Raw genomic sequence first — 17,566 nt, forward strand, 5'->3', positions numbered from 1 at the left:
CGGTCAATCGCAAACATACATCTCGTAATGGGGCACTCTCCGACCTGCGGCTCAGTGCATCGGCTACAACATTAGCCTTGCCCGGATGGTACAGGATCTCACAATCATAATCCTTGACCACGTCCAACCACCTCCTCTGCTGCATATTTAGGTTAGGCTGGTCCATCAAATACTTCTGGCTCTTATGGTTCGTGTATATCGTACACCGAACCCCATACAGATAATGATGCCAAATTTTGAGGGCGAGCACCACTGGCCCCAACGCTAGATCATGGGTGGGATACCTCGTCTCATGAGGCTTCAACTGCATCGGTGCGTATGCTATAACATGCCCTCTCTGCATTAGCACCGTTCCCAACCCCAAGATCGACACATCACAATATACCACAAAGTCCTCCATTCCCTCTGGGAGGGCGAACACCGGGGCTTCGCATAACCTTTGGCGAAGTGTCTCAAAGGAGGCCTGCTGCTCGGGGCCCCATGAAAAAGCGATACCCTTCCGGGTCAACCTGGTGAGTGGCACTGCGATCTTGGAGAAATCCCTGATAAATCTCTGATAATAGCCTGCCAACACTAAGAAACTCGTGATCTCGGAGGGTGACCTCGGCACCTCCCAACTCATCACTGCCTCAAGTTTGGTCGGGTCGACCAATATCCCTTTCTGGTTAACGCGATGCCCTAGGAACTGGACCTCTCGCAACCAGAAATCACACTTGGAGAATTTTGCATAAAGACTCTCCAATCTCAGAACTCCGAGAATCTCCATCAATTGCTCCTCATGCTGCTCTCTAGATCTCGAATATACCAAAATGTCATCGATGAATACAATCACTGACCGATCCAACATCGGCCTGCACACTCGGTTCATGAGGTCCATGAACACTGTCGGGGCATTGGTGAGCCCGAAAGGCATCACCACAAACTCGTAATGCCCATAACGCGTCCTGAACGCTGTCTTCTGGATGTCCTCATCTCGTACCCTTACCTGATGATATCCAGACCTCAAATCGATCTTGGACAACCAGCATGCTCCCTGTAACTAATCGAACAAATCGTCGATCCTCGGCATCGGGTAATGCTTCTTGACCGTCAGCTTGTTCAACTCCCGGTAATCAATGCACATCCGGTGTGAACCATACTTCTTCTTGACAAAAAGGATAGGCGCTCCCCACGGCGAGCTGCTCGGCCGAATAAACCCCTTCCCCTGCAGCTCCTGAAACTGCGAGGATAACTCTTGCATCTCTAGAGGTGCAAGGCGATAGGGCACCTTGGCGATAGGCGCGGCCCCCTGAACCAAATCGATAATGAACTCCACTTGCCTCATGGGAGGCACACCCGGCAACTCTTCTGGAAATACGTTCGGGAACTCACGCACTATCGGGACCTCCTCAACTGACCTTGGTCTCTCTTAGTCAACTCGCGTATCCATCACATACGCCACAAATCCATTACAGCCCTGCTGTAGACACTGCCTCGCTCTAGCGGCCGAACAAAATGCTGACCCAGAACATGTACCCTCACCGAACACCATAAGAACTCCCCCACTAGGGTCTCGTATGGTCACCAGCTGTCTCTCGTAGTTGATAACCGCTCTGAATCTGCTTAACCAGTCCATGCCCACAATGACACAGACATCACCCATCGCAATAGGAATCAAATCAATCGGGAACTCAACACCGAAAATCTCGAACACACACCCTCGGATCACCTCTGTGGCATATATCACCCTCTCGTCAGCTATGGAAACCCTCAGAGGTCGACTCAATGCCTCACGACTAACACTGATATGTTGACTAAAAGCCAAAGATACGAAAGACCGACTCGCACCCGAGTCAAATAACACCAAGGCAGGTACAGAACTCACAAGAAAAGTACCTATGCATAACATAATATAAGCACAAAATCTCAACATCAATATAAATATATGAAAGAATACATACCAGCCACAACATCGGGCGTTGCGTGGACCTCCTCCGCGGTCAACTGGAAAGCTTTCCCTCGTGCCCTCGGTGCCTCGGCCTTCACTGGCCGACTCTCGGTAGCTCTGATAGCGGAAGGGGCAGATCCCTGAGGTGCTCCCTGTGCTGATCCTTGCAAATCCGGACACTCTGCCTTCCAGTGTCCGGTCTGGTTGCAGTGAAAACATACTGCAAACCCCTTGGGGCATTCCTTAGCCATATGCCCCTCCTTGCCACATTTGTAGCAAGACCCTGCTCTGCACACTCCGTCGTGGCTCTTTCCGCACTTGCCACAAGTGCGGCACCTGTGGCTCCCTAATCTCGAATCGACAGGCTTGGCCTGCTTGGCTACCGGCTGAGACTGCACCGGTCGCTGATCCCTCCCCTGAGACTTAGCCTCCTCCCTAGCCTGAGTCTCCAGCTCTATCTCCCTCTTCTGGGCATTCGCCTGAAGCTCGGAAAATGTCCGGTACGTCGAGTTCGCCACAAACTCACGTATATCCCTCCTCAGAATGCTCAAATATTGACTTATACGTGCCTGCTCGGAGGACATGTGCTCTAGGCAGAACATCATCCTCGTAATCACCGTAACAGACTCGGTACCCTGCTTGAGGGTCAAAAACTCCTGTGCCAAATGCTCCCTCTCCACCTGGGGAAGGTACTCATCTTGGAACATGGCAGTGAACCTCTCCCAGGTCACTGGCGCTAGCTCAGCAGGCATATAGTGCGCCGTCACAAACTTCCACCAGTCCTGCGCTCCCAGGCGAAGCTGGTTCAGCGCGAACCGGACTCTCAAATGCTCAGGAGATGAGCAAGTAAAGAAACACCCCTCTATGTCTGAAATCCATCTCATAGCCGCAATCGGGTCTTGGGTCCCGTCAAACTCCGGTGGTTTTGTGTTGCTGAACTCTCGGAACAGCAACGCATCACCACCCTGCGGCCTCGCAGCAGCAACGGCTGCGGTAACCACTGCAATAGCAGCCTCAGAAAGAGCAGCATAACGCTCGTCAAAAGTCTCAATCAACATGGTCTTGATAGACCCGAACATCTCTGGTATCTCTACCCTGATGGCCGCAGCCACCTCCTCATGGATGATACGACGGATCTCCTCATCACTAGCCCCACTGCTCTCTGGCATATGACGTGTCCTCACCATGATCTACCTCTGAAATACAACATACGATATATTAGAAACTCATTCGAGCATACTCACACTCGATAACTCATCCCTCCTTGATCCCTGGCATCCCGAAGATTCTTACTTGGACTGTACACTGCCCTAGTGTTTTTAGTGGTACGGGCCCAATACTATTGTCCGCACTGTATCAGTATACACCCCAAGTCCTCCTCCTAGGATCCCAAGTCCCAAGTACTCTATTATGCATAATCCCTTCTCTAACAGATCTCTCATAAGCTCCTCACTGCTACTTACTCACTCTCAAGCATCTCATAGCAGCTCACCTCCCCTAGGCTAAGGCATCACAAATCAGGCCTCTCTAGTCCTAATAGGAATACCTAGCCCACTCTAGCACAAGAATACATCAAATCAATCTCATAATCATACAACATAAGGGTATTTTGGGAAATCACCGTTCGGGCGCTGACTGATCGTACACACAACTATGCTCTGCGTTTTCTAAAAATCTTTTACTCTTTTTAGAAAACTTGGTTCTCTTTTGAAAATATTTTTTTTTTGAATCCTCGGTTTGAGTTCAAATACGCCCGAAGGTGTACTCGAATCCCTCAAACCAAGGCTCTGATACCAAATTGTAACACCGTAAATTTCAAAACAATTTTTCGCATTTTATAAAAACATAATTCATTTATTATTAATGAAAACATCATTGTCAGAAACTCAAAGTCATAGCATATAACAATCCCAAGATCTCATAACATAAAAATCCCGTGTGTGTACTGATCAGGCCGGCGCCTTCCCACGATCCTCACTAGTACCTGAAACAAATAACACCAAACACCGTAAGCATAAAGCTTAGTGAGTTCCCCAAAATACCACACATAACACATATTAGCCACTCGATGTTATAACTCTGTGGGCCCGTGGACCCTCCTCCGTGAACCCTCTGGTTCTAACTTTGTGAACCTTCCGGTTCCAACTCTGGAACCTTCCGGTTCTAATTCTATAAACATGCACAACATAAATCACATAGAAATAATGTAGTACAACACATAACATACATAGCATACAAATACTCTGTCACATAACTATGGTTACCTACTCAAGGTAAAGTATAGTGAGAAGACTCACCTCGCGTATCTCAGTAAATATCTGTCTCGAAACAAATGTGATCTAGCCTCCGCCTAATCACACAAAGTAATACACTCATAAATACAACTGAACTCAACCCTAAAGGTCAACAAGGTCAACGGTCAACTTTGACCGGACTCAGCGAGTGCACTAGGGTGACTCGGCGAGTCTATACGTGTCCACTGACTCCCTTGGATCCTCTCTTGACACGTCGAGTACTTTCCTAACTCGACGAGTTCCACCTGGCATGAATCGTGGGGCCACCACGACTCAACTCGCCGAGTATCAAGAACAACTCGGCGAGTTCCGGCTTGACTCAGTCCCCCCCTCTGATTCTCCCTAACTTTCTGAGTCGACCCCTCAAGTCGGCAAGACCACTCGCTGAGTGCTTACGGGCAAACTTCATGCTACTCGCCGAGTCTGTTCTTCAGACTCGGCGAGTCCATGCCATGCATAAACTCAAACTCACTTCTGAGGTTAGATCTGTTCCATACAATCATAGATTTGGCCTCCCCAAGCATGATAATCATGTAAAGTCCAAACCTTGGTGCTCAAACAACAACTATTTGCTCCTAAATGATGTTTTAACCCCATATATCACAACTCTAGGTCAAAACTCCCATGAATCCTCATAAAGCTTAAGGAATAAAGCTTCTCTTGACCTCTATGGATCTCATCTCAAGCCTCATCACAAATAGGGACAAAATGGACATCAAATCTAACCAACAAAGGGGTCAAGAAACCCTAAACCCCCGTGTTCATCATAACAATAGAAAAAGGAGCCAAAATATACTTCCAAAATGATGCTCTGAGCTCCAAAATCGAAGGATGTCCACCTCCCTTGCCTCCTCTTAGCTAGAATCTCCTTTGCCTTGCCAAACAAAGCTTCAAAGGTCATCAATGGCCTCTTCTCTGTCCCAAAACACTAAAAAGCTCTTTAGTGTTTCTCTCAGGGGTTGGTGGCCGCAAATGACGACCATAAGGCTCTTTAAATAGGTCTCAAACCCTGGCAATTAGGGTTTCATTAAACAGCATGGACTCGCCGAGTCCAGACGCGAACCCGCTCACAAAACCGCGATCCTACTCGGCGAGTTTAGACTCCAACTCGCCGAGTCTCCTCACAATCACCCAAAAATAAAAGAATAAAATTATACCTGGGAATCCGGGGTGTTACAAAAATGATACTTTCGAAACTATACCTTTGAACATGGAAAATATATTATTTTTATATGGAGTCAAAACCTATGGACTAACCAACTTTATGTTGACGTATTTTAAAATGCATGTGTTTTCAGGAACTTGAAAAGCTAGTATGTATTCGAACAAGAGAAGTTTTACTATTAGCTTTTCTCTTCATTAACAAGTATGCCATAGTCGCATAATGTCACACCCTCAAACCATGAACAGTGGAAACGTTCTGGAGGAGAGGACGTCATGTACATTATCACAACAATGAATAGTAGTAAACAAGCAACAACATCATCCATTGCATTAATAATATAATTTCATACAATTGTGTTCTGTCAAGTTATATAGACACTAGAAATACATATCAAAATAAAAGACGAGTCTTGAACGAACTCCATCTTCCCAAAACCTGGCACCTGTGCCTGTCTACTGGTGACCTGATAACACAAGTTATTTTGAAAGTGAGTATCAACTTTAAAGCTGGTGAGATCATAAGTATATTAATGTCTATATTTGTATGAAAGTATTTGTAATATGTTTTGTAAGATGTTTTGAACTCTCGTAGAAAACCCTATGTTTCCTACTAAAAGTAGCCTTCTACCAAGGCATCTAGTATCTGTGTGTGTCTCTTGTAAGAGTGTGTATTTTCCCAAGTCCGACTATCATTAACCAAAAATATAGTTTTTACATTACCGTGCATCATGTGAATGTTCACGAAGTGAATGTAATGGGGAAATAATATACTACTGTAGTATTGTAATATGTTACTATTGCTGTACTAACTACCTTAAACCAATTGTAATTTAAATTAACATGTGATTGGTCTGTATCCTGCTACCGACTCTAGTAAAACGACGATGTAAGACGCCGTAAGAAATGACATTTGGCACCCATAGACTTGCAAGTCCCACTGTAGCGAGCAACAAGGTGTAGGATAGTCAATCTAGTATAAATCTATACGCAAACTCATACGCTCCCCAATTAAGGAGATTCTGGATACAAAAACGGCCATGGCAGGTAGTGCCATGCCCTGTTTAATGGCTCACATAACTGCATGAATGTATATGTAATGTATGTGCTAGCTGTATTGTGTGTTCTTTCTCTGTCTAGCTTGTATGTACTGTAACGTTCTGCGTGTACTAGATGTATTGTGTTCTCTCTCTATCTAGCATGTATAGTAATGTACTGTGTGTACTAGTTGTATTGTATGCTCTCTCTATCTAGAAAGTATTGACTCATGAATGAACCGACTCTTTGTATGATTCATTGTTCTAGAATTAGTATTAGTACTTCCTAAACTACGCCTCTCGTAGTTTACTAGTAATCTGACTTGTACATATAATCATGGATGTATACCCTTGCTACCAAAGGGTATTGAACTGACTGATAGAACTTTTATGTCTATATATGTATACATGATATATAACTAATATTTAGACGACCTTCAGACGGATACCCGATGCCCTAAAGCCACATCCAAACAAGGAAAAGGAGATAAAGCGAGCTAGCCTTCCTAAGCCCTTTAAACATTGCTTATGTAAGTATACATACATAGGCATGCATTTGACAATATAAAAGTATAAAAAAAAGAGTTTAATTAAAAGTATTTGACAACAAAAGAGTTTGTAAAATGGTTTGAAGCAAAACAGTTTGATAACACAGTTTGAAAAGTAAGAAAACCACTTTGTTGGTAGCTATTAATCACATGTGATTGATATAATAACTATAATTATTCAACTTGTATTTCACCCCCCCCCCCCACCCATAAAAGCATTTAAAAACATTTAAAAGGTCAATTTAATGGGTATGAACTCACTTGTAGTGGGTGGTATGGATGAACTGAAGAAACAGGATTGCTAGGTGTCAAGTGAAGACATTAGCACACTGAAAGATCCTAGTTAACATATAATAACACATATATATGTATCCAGTTAGTCTTTAAACAAGTAATTAACAAAGTTAAGACATCCTAGGACATGCTAAACAATTTATATAAGTGTTATAAGTCCCAAGGATTGCATCTAAGTGTTGTACGACATTGCTATTGAGTTTAGGGTTCAAGGAAACCCCCTTAAATGAGTTTACGGTTTTGTGAGCATCACTCATTCAGTTTACGGTCATAAACCCATGAGTTTACGGTCGTAAACTCATACTCCTTTGACCATGTTTTGTTTTGAAGCCCTACAAGTCCTTTAGAAGCATTTCTACTTGATGGTTAATCCTTTGGAAGAGAATAGGGCACCATTTCCCTCCTTTGAGGTGTTTACGGCCCTAAGACCATTTCCTTTTGGGTTTACTACCATAAACCCTTATGCGTTATGGTATTTTGATGGTTTCAAGTCATAAACATATTAAGGAATGAGTCTAGACTAGTTTCCAAAGCTTGTGAAGGGACTAGGGTCACTTTGGCCCCTAAATTAGGGTTTACGGTCCAAGGTGTTCTTGGACCGTAAACACCTTCGATCTTGGGTTTCAATAGTGTTTTCTTGATATAAAGAAGTGTATCAAGCCTTAACATACCCTAGGAACGAAGTACTTACAAAATAGAAGCTTGAAAAGGTTCAAAAGTCCAAGAACACTAGTGTGTGTTCTTGGTGTTCTTGGTGAAACCTGAAGAATCAACCTTTTGGAAAGATTTCATGGATAGAAGTGTGTTGAATCACCAGATTAAGTGATATACTAACTTAAAAGGGCTAGAAACAGTTACTAGATGATGATCTTGAAGAAATTTTTGGATGATACTTGAGAGAGTTTGAGCTTTGTTCTTGAAAAGGTGGAAAAATGGTATAAATGACTAAGTGTCACTCATATACCCCCTTCTCCAATATTTTGGTGTTTTGAAAGTTTAGTGTTGCACAATAAACCCTAGGGCATCATCTCTCCTGATATCTCCTAAAGTTGTTAATCCTAAAATACTCAAACTTATACCAAAAAGCTTGAAAGTTTCCAGAAACTGTTTTGACTTCTATTGAATTAACGTGTTGTACAGAATAGAAATTTTGGGTTGTCACAGATAATATGTAATAAGTACTTGGAAAAAAATAATGTAACTTAAATATGTAATAAGTACTTGGAAAAAAATAATGTAACTTTCAATAATCAATAAATCATTGTATTTTCTTTAGTACTGTGGAATGTATGTTATATAATTGTGATACAAAAAGATTAACGTTACACCACCCGGTGTTTCCACTGACGGCGGGGTTGTGATAGAATTGGTATCAGAGCTATTAACTATAGTGAACTAGTACTTTATTAGGAAAGCATGTCTATAGTTTAGGGCTTACTCTATTAGGTTTAGGTATATCCCTTAGCCTAGAATAAAATTATTATTAATTATTCTACTAAAGGATTAATTACGGGAGCGGTGACAGGATAGACATGTCGATTTGGGTGGTTGGATTCCAGAACGGCTATATGCTAAAATGATTCTGCCCTTTCGATTGTCCTGATTAGACGGTGCCTTATCAGATAGACCTGAAGTAATAATCAAATAATTAATAAAGTGTGAACACAATAAAAAAGAATATAGATTCATATATAAAGACTAAGACCTGCGAAAAGAGAATACACCTTAATACCCGGAATGTTTTTGATCCCAAGGATTTAGATCAAATATTCCAACTGAAGTTTATATGTGCATATATCCTATCACAACTAGGTGTAGGTGCGCAACTACATTTTATTATGATCAGATCATATGAACTTTTTAATTTGGGAGTAATATTTGATAGACTAAACTCTTGGTAATAAAAAAATGTATAAGAATTCGACATGGCACATTCACGAGAATGGATAATCATCGAGGATACGGATGAAGAAGAGGAATTTTCAATCCCCATGTTGGTAGGAAATCCTTACTACCCTATAAATCCAACCACCTTTCATCCAATACCTTCTAACGATGGAGCACCTTTACTTTCCAATGAATGGGAAGAGAGTGAACTAATGGAACAACACAAACCAATGGAGGAGACAGAATTGGTGTCATCATCTTTACCACCAATGAACACTCTTTACCGTCAAGTTCCAGGAGGATCGAAGATGAAACACATGACAAGTAAATCCATACCAATATGGAAAAAGATTAAGAAGAATCAGGAGTCAACATCTTCAGGAATTCATAGAGTTCAAGATGAACCTACACGGATAGCACAAACCGTTGATAGGTGTATGGCATAAGAAAGAGCTGCTAAGATGTATGAGACTGGTCAATCATCTCGACCACATGCCCCACATTCTTCTGAAGTTAACACATTATCTCAATTGTTTGATAAAAGTGTGAAAATTGAAGATAAAACGGAAATTTTCGAAGGAAGGGCTACTCATCTCTTCGGAAGAGTACGAAGGCTAGAAGGACAGAGGACACGAGATCAAGAATCGGTGATGAATGTCAAGTAAAAAGACGAGGATATTTCAGTTTCATCTGATCCTCTCGCTCCCAAGTGAATTCCGGCCCTTGCTTGGCGTTCCAGCGAACCTTCACTATCGGGATACGGCTTTGTTTCGTCTGCTTGACCTCACGGTCCATGATCTCTACCGGTTCTTCCACGAAGTTGAGGCTCTCGTTGATCTCGATCTCATCGTGTGGGATTACAAGAGTCTCATCGGACAGACACTTTTTCAAGTTATATACGTAGAATGTAGAATGTACGTTCTGTAGTGCGTCGGGTAGGTTGAGTTTGTAAGCTACCGGGCCGATTCTTGCGAGAATCTCGAAAGGCCCTATGTACCTCGGATTAAGCTTCCCACGCTTACTAAAGCGTATCAAGCCTTTCCAGGGTGAGACTTTGAGAAGGACTCGGTCTCCCACCTGAAATTCCAAAGGTTTTCTCCGGTTATCGGCGTAGCTCTTCTGTCGGTCTCTAGAGGCCTTCAATCGTTCACGGATCTGAACGATCTTCTCTGTCGTTTCCCGAATGATTTCCGGGCCTGTGAGAGTACTGTCAGAAGCTTGCCCCCTAGCTAGTTGGGTATCACCCACTTCAGCCCAGCACAGAGGGGATCTGCACTTTCGGTCGTAGAGGGCTTCAAATGGAGCAGTCTTGATGCTCGTGTGATAACTGTTATTGTAGGAAAATTTGACAAAGGGTAAATGAGTATCCCATGCCTTTCCAAAGTCAATCACACAGGCTCTCAACATATTTTCCAATGTTTGGATGGTTCTCTCACTTTGTCCGTCGGTCTGTGGATGGTAGGCCGTGCTCATGTCCAACCTTGTTCCCAGGGAATGATGTAGCGATTTCCAGAATCTTGAGGTGAACCTACTATCTCTATCAGAGATAATGGATATAGGTACACCATGTAGCCGTACGATTGCGCTAATGTATGTTCTCATAAGTTTCTCCATCTTGTCAGTTTCTTTGATAAGCAGGAAGTGTGCAGACTTGGTCAATCTATTGACGATGACCCATATGGTATCAAGTCCACCCGTTGTCTTGGGCAACTTGGTTATGAAATCCATAGTGATCCGCTCCCACTTCCATTCTGGAATCTCTGGTTGTTGTAGTAAACCAGAGGGCTTCTGGTACTCAACCTTAACCTTTGCGCAAGTAAGGCATTTACTTAAGAAGGTAGCAATCTCTGCTTTCATATTAGGCCACCAGTATAGCTTTTTAAGATCCAGATACATCTTATATGAACCTGGGTGGACGGAATACCGAGTGTTGTGTGCTTCGGTCATGACCAAGTCTCGGAAACCACCGTGTTTCGGTGTCCAGATCCGGTTCATGAAATATAAGGCTCCGCCACCCTTGGCTTCTAAATTCTTATCCATTCCCCTAAAGGATTCACTCATCACATTTTCCGGTTTCATGGCTTCAAGTTGGGCCGCCTGAATTTGCTTAGACAAGTGTGAATGGATGGTCATTGTCATTGACTTGATCCTGCGACTAGAATATTCCTTCCGACTTTGGGCGTCTGCTACTACGTTGGCTTTACCCGGATGATAACGAATATTGCATTCGTAGTCACTGAGTAGCTCGACCCATCGTCATTGTCTCATGTTGAGCTCCTTCTGATTGAATATGTGTTGTAAACTCTTGTGGTCGGTAAAAATAGTGCTTTTCGTTCCGTACAAGTAATGTCTCCAAATCTTTAGAGCAAACACCACTGCTCCTAGTTCAAGATCGTGGGTCGTGTAGTTAACTTCGTGTGTCTTCAACTGTCTCGAGGCGTAGGCGATGACCTTACCTCGCTACATCAGAACACACTCGAGCCCTTGATTCGATGCATCGCAATAGTCTACGAAGTCTTCTATTCCGTATGGGAGGGATAGTATTGGTGCGGTGCATAAGGCTCGCTTGAGCGTTTGGAACGCTCTTTCCTGTTTCTCTTCCCAGTCAAAGGCCACGCCTTTCTGGGTAAGTGTTGTAAGAGGCTTCGCAATTCGGGAGAGGTTCTGTATGAACCTGCGGTAGTAGCCAACGAGACCTAGAAACTGCCGAATTTCTGTAGGCGTCTTCGGTGCTGACCAGTTCTCAATGGCCTTAATTTTGGATGGGTCCACGTGGATTCCCTCTTCACTTACCACGTGTCCTAAGAATTTGACTCTTCGTATCCAAAATTCACACTTAGAGAACTTTGCATAGAGATTCTCTGCTCGTAAAGTTCCTAGAACTTGTCGCAGATGATCGCCATGCTCTTCCTCACTTCGGGAGTAGATCAGGATGTCATCAATGAATACAATGACGAGCTGATCCACGTAAGGTCGGCATATTCTATTCATCAGATCCATAAAGACTGTGGCCGCATTCGTCAATCCGAATGGCATCACCATGAACTCGTAGTGTCCATTACGAGTTCGGAAGGTTGTCTTCAGAACATCCTCCTCTAGCACTCGTAACTAGTGATATCCGGATCTCAGATCAATTTTAGAAAAGTAGTTCTCCCCTTGTAGTTGGTCAAATAGATCGTCTATGCGAGGCAGAGGGTAACGATTTTTTACCGTTAGTTTGTTGAGTTCTCTATAGTCGATACACATACAGAATGATCCGTCTTTCTTCTTAACGAATAAGACCGATGCTCCCCAAGGAGAGAAACTTGGTCTTATAAAGCCCTTGCTGAGCAGTTCGTTAAGTTGACCGGATAGTTCCTGCATCTCTGCTAGAGCTAATCGGTATGACGACTTGGCTACTGGGGTAGCTCCTGGGACTAAGTCGATTCTGAACTCGACCGGTCGTTGCGGAGGTAATCCTGGTAGCTCTTCTGGGAAGATGTCGGGAAAGTTGCTCACTACTGGAATGTTCTTTAGTTCTTTCGTTTCAAGGCTCGTATCGACGACGTGAGCGAGGAATGCATGGTATTCTTTACGTAGATACTTCTGTGCTTGAATACTCGATATAATACGAAGACTCGCACCAGGTTTGTCGCCGTAGACGATAAGAGTTTCATTAGACGAGAGGTTTAGGCGGACTACTTTCTCATAGCACATGATGTCGGCGCGATGAAGACTTAACCAATCCATGCCGATGATAACGTCGAAGCTTTTTATTGAGACCGGCATAAGGTCGATTGGGAATGAATGGTTATCTTGAGTTAGGGTACAGCCTAAGTATATGCTATTCGTTCTTTCAGTTTTTCCATTAGCCATTTCTACTGTGAATTGTTCTTTAAGTGTGTGTGGTTGTTGCTTAAGCATGTGAGCAAATTTATGGTTCACGAAGCTTCGCTCCGTTCCACTATCGAACAGAATGCATGCATAGGAGTTATCGAGGAGGAACATACCAGTCACCACCGTCGGGTCAGCAACTGCTTCCCCATGGCCTATTGCTAGTACCCTCCCTGCTCCTCCAGCATTCTTCGCTTTGGGGCAGTCCCTCTTATAGTGGCCTGCTTCACCACATCCAAAGCAGGTCGGGCTCGCGCCAGAGCCGGGGACTTAGGTGATCGGCCTCGCAGGAGATTTATAGAAACGGATGGTGTGTCCTTTCCTGTTGCAGTTAGAGCACTGCATTTCATGGCAGGGGCCGTTGTGGTGGAAGTTGCATGTAACACCGGGAATTTCAAAATAATTTTTCGCAAACATAAAAACATTTTTCATTTAAAGTTGATAAAACATTAGGTTTAAATTCCAAATCACGTCATACAAAATCCCAAGATCACTTTTAATAAAAATCCCATGCGTGTGTACAGATCAAGCCGGCGCCTTCCCGCGGTCATCACTAGTACCTTAAACAACAACATTAACACTGTAAGCACAAAGCTTAGTGAGTTTCCCAATATACCACACATAACACACACTAGCCACTCGAGGCTATACTCTATGGGTCTGTGCACCCAAACTCTGTGAACCCTCAGGTTCTAACTCTGTAACATGCACAGCAATAATCACATAGAAATAATGCAGTACAACACATAAAATACATAGCATACAAATACTCTGTCACCTAACTCTGGTTACCAACTCAAGGTAAAGTATAGTGAGAAGACTCACCTCGCGTATCTTGGTGTCTCACGAATCCTGGGAATCCCTCGTGCTCGATCCTCCGAGCTCTAATCCTCCTATAACATCATAAGTCCCTAGTTAACACTTTATATCTCTAAGGTTGAGTATCCCTAAAAGTCAACACAGGTCCACTCTGGTCAACGGTCAACGGTCAACAGTCAACTTTGACCGGACTCGGCGAGTACGCTTGGGCGACTCGGCGAGTCTAGACGTTTTCACCAACTCTCTAAGATTCCCTTCCTACACGTCGAGTATCCCCCCCCAACTCGACGAGTTCCACATGGAAGAATCGCGGGGCCACCCCGACTCAACTCGCCGAGTCTCAAGAACAACTCGGCGAGTCCCAGTTCGATTCAGACCATCTACTAACCCTCTCTAATTCGCCTTGAATCACCGATCCAACCCATAACCCGTACAGGACCATTCTAAGGAAATCTTCAAGCTACTCGCCGAGTCTGTTCATCGGACTCGGCGAGTCCATGCCATGCAACCACTCAAACTGGTTTCTAAGGTCAGATCTGCTCCGATAATTCATAGATCTGGCCTTCCTAGACTGTTTCATCACGTAAAGTCCTTATTTCGGTGTTCATAACAGAACCCATGACTCATAATTGGCGTTTTGACCTAAGGCATAAGGATTCCAATCCAAAACCTCCATTGATTCCCGACAAGCTCGGGCAAGGGACACTCTGGACTTCCAAGGGTCCAGATATAGGGTTTCAATCGCTTGGGGGACTAAGGGAGCACTCGATTTAGCCACAAAAGGGTTCAATAAACCCTAAATCAATATACACACCAACATAGAAGGGAACAACTCGAAGATATTACCTTAATAACGCTGCTCTGTGCCCCCAACTCTCAGAAAATGGTTCCTCTTGTTTTTCCCTTAGCCGAATCTCTCTTTCCTTGCAAAATAATACTTCCAAGATCAATAATGGCCTTCTACCTTGCTCCAAACGCTCACACTCGAATAAGGGTTTCGCTCAAAGGACTGGCGTGTACGATGACGGCCATAAGGCCCCTTTATATATGTCCCAAATCTGGAAAATTAGGGTTTCATTAAACAGCGCGGACTCGCCGAGTCCAGGCGCGAACCCGCGACCAGATCCGCGATCCTACTCAGCGAGTCTGAGCTCCAACTCGCCGAGTCCCCTCTCAAAACACCAAAATCATAAACATAACGATACCTGGAAATCCGGGCTGTTACATTGCATTTGTTGCACTTAGGCAAACTGCCGGCATACTGTCTCACCGGAGCAGTAGCAACAGCAGGGGTTATCGCGGCATGCACAACCACAACTTGTTGCTTTTTTGCAGCTCGCTGTTTCTTCTTGTCTTCCCAGAACTTCCGCTTAGTGTCAGTGGGTTTGGAGGGTTCCGGGATGGCTAGGGTGGTTGTTGTTGCAGGGGTTTTGACTCCATGGTCAATGAGTCGTTGTGCCAGTCGCTTGGCACTATCGAAGGTAGTGGGGTTTGATGATAGGACATTCCCCTGATACGGAGGCACTAGCCCCCATACATACCTTTCGATCTTTTTCCCTTCAGTGGGAACCATATTGGGGCAGAGGGCCACCAGTTCGCTGAATCTGGCGGTATAGGCGACTACATTGGTGCCCTTCATGGTCAGGCTCCAATGCTCCTGTTCCAATTTCTGGATTTCGCCCCTTGGCAGTATTCCTCAATCATGAGGTCCTTCATGGTTTCCCAGCCCATATCATTCGCCACTACGAGAGTCAGCGCATTATCGTGGCCGTTCCACCACGTCAGGGCCTTTCCTTCAAAGGTGCATGCGGCATATTTGACTTTGCTCGCAACAGGGCATGAACAGATTTCGAAGACTAATTCAGTCTTCTCGAACCATTGCGAGAGGGCAATGACTCCAGCGGTGCCATGGAAAGACATCGGCTTATAGTTGGTGAAATCCTTATAGGAGCACTCTCTCGAGCGCACAGGGGTTTCAACCGGAATGGAGTTAACAGGGGTTCCACCTCTGCTGGCATCAGTAGAGTGATATTGTGCCATGGCAGTTGCCACTGCTGCAGCTACAGCATCATTCAGGGTTGCGGTATCGATGACCGGAGGCGGAGGAGGCGGTGGAGGTGCAGGGTTATTTCGGGGAGATTTGCGAGGAGGCATCTTTCAGCTATAAGTTTAGAAAGATAGACAAAATGGTAAGAATCAATCGTAAGAGAGATGAGAATGACACATGGACTAACTACCCATAGCCTAACAGATGAATGAGAGTTTGAGATCACAACATAGAACATTAGTAGAAAAACACAATGTACAGATTTTTCCTACAGATTAGATAACTGACTAAAATATTGGTATTATCGATGTAATAAGTTTCAGGGAAAATCGACCTAACAGTAGGTCTTACATCATACCATACGTAAAAGCTTGACAGTTTCTATGTTTCTAGTTAGAGTACTAAAAGTTAGGAATATTTTACAGACAAGTGCTACTTAGAGCACAGATACCATAGGCTAATCCTTAACCAAAAGATGAAGATGTACTAGACATCTTTTAACGGCAATGGGAATTCCTCGGGTGAACCCTAAGGTCTGACACTTGACGAAACACCTCTTGAAGGTGTCGCTCCTGAGCCTTCTGACGGGCTCGAAGTTCCAAGACTTCAGCTCGGGGGGCAGGCAGTTGTTGCCACAGGTTTTCATTGGTTCTCCGGGTCTGTTCCATGTCTTCTTCAAGACGGCGGATGCGGACTATGTTGACACCAGAGTTGGCATAAATCTCCATGACCCGGTCGATGGCTGCTCGACCCTGCTCAACATTACGAGCTATTCTGCGGATAATGACTGGCAAAGCTCGGTCAGCAGAACCACCTTCGCTGACGTTGTAAAAGCTTCGGTCCCTAAAGTAAGGTAAGGGTTGACCCTGTTCGTCACTCCAGCGATTCAAGTTGGTTGCCCACAAGGGTGTAGGATCTAGAAAAGCTGGTCGGGGGTTGTTGTTTGGGACTTGACCTACTGGTGGTAGGTTGTTGACTTCAGGCTCAGAGTCGGATCCATCAGAAAAGCCTTCTACGAGGTGATCATCCAAAGGGATTAGATGCTCATCTTCGGGCTCTTCTTCGATCCACCCAGCATTGCCTTCGTTGGGAAAGTACGGGTCGCCGTGATGGAATCCAGCCATTTAAATCTACGCGAGAAGAGAGGTATAAGAATATAGTATATATGTAGCTAGTAGTAGTACAAAATACACCTATAGTATTTTATGTTTAGGTTCTACTAATCTCTTTGTGGTATTGTTGGTAAGTTTTTAGACTTATTAACATATCACAACCATTCTAGGGCATATGCTAATCACTCCTCGGACCAGCATAGTTGATCAGGCTATGTCATTCCCAGGACTGACCATACATCCCCGAGCTCACTTGTGATATTTAACAATCGTAATACTTTTGTTCTTGTCATTATGACACTGATTTTAGTATGAATGCAGACTAGTATACTTAATTAAATATTTTAATATTTAAAGTATAGACTCTTGGTCAGAGTGCTTTAATCCCAAATGGGTTTATAGTTTAGTATATCTTTTATGGGTTGATATACTCAATTCATTATAAACAATGCTCTGACACCAATCTGTCACACCCCAAAACCAAGAACGGCAGAAATCATTCTGGGGCGGAGGACGTCATGTATAGTATCACAACACAGTATAACAGTAAATAAGTAAACAACATCA

Source organism: Lactuca serriola, chromosome 2, assembly GCF_051521515.1.
Source record: "Lactuca serriola cultivar US96UC23 chromosome 2, Lser_US96UC23_V15, whole genome shotgun sequence".
NCBI lineage: Eukaryota > Viridiplantae > Streptophyta > Magnoliopsida > Asterales > Asteraceae > Lactuca > Lactuca serriola.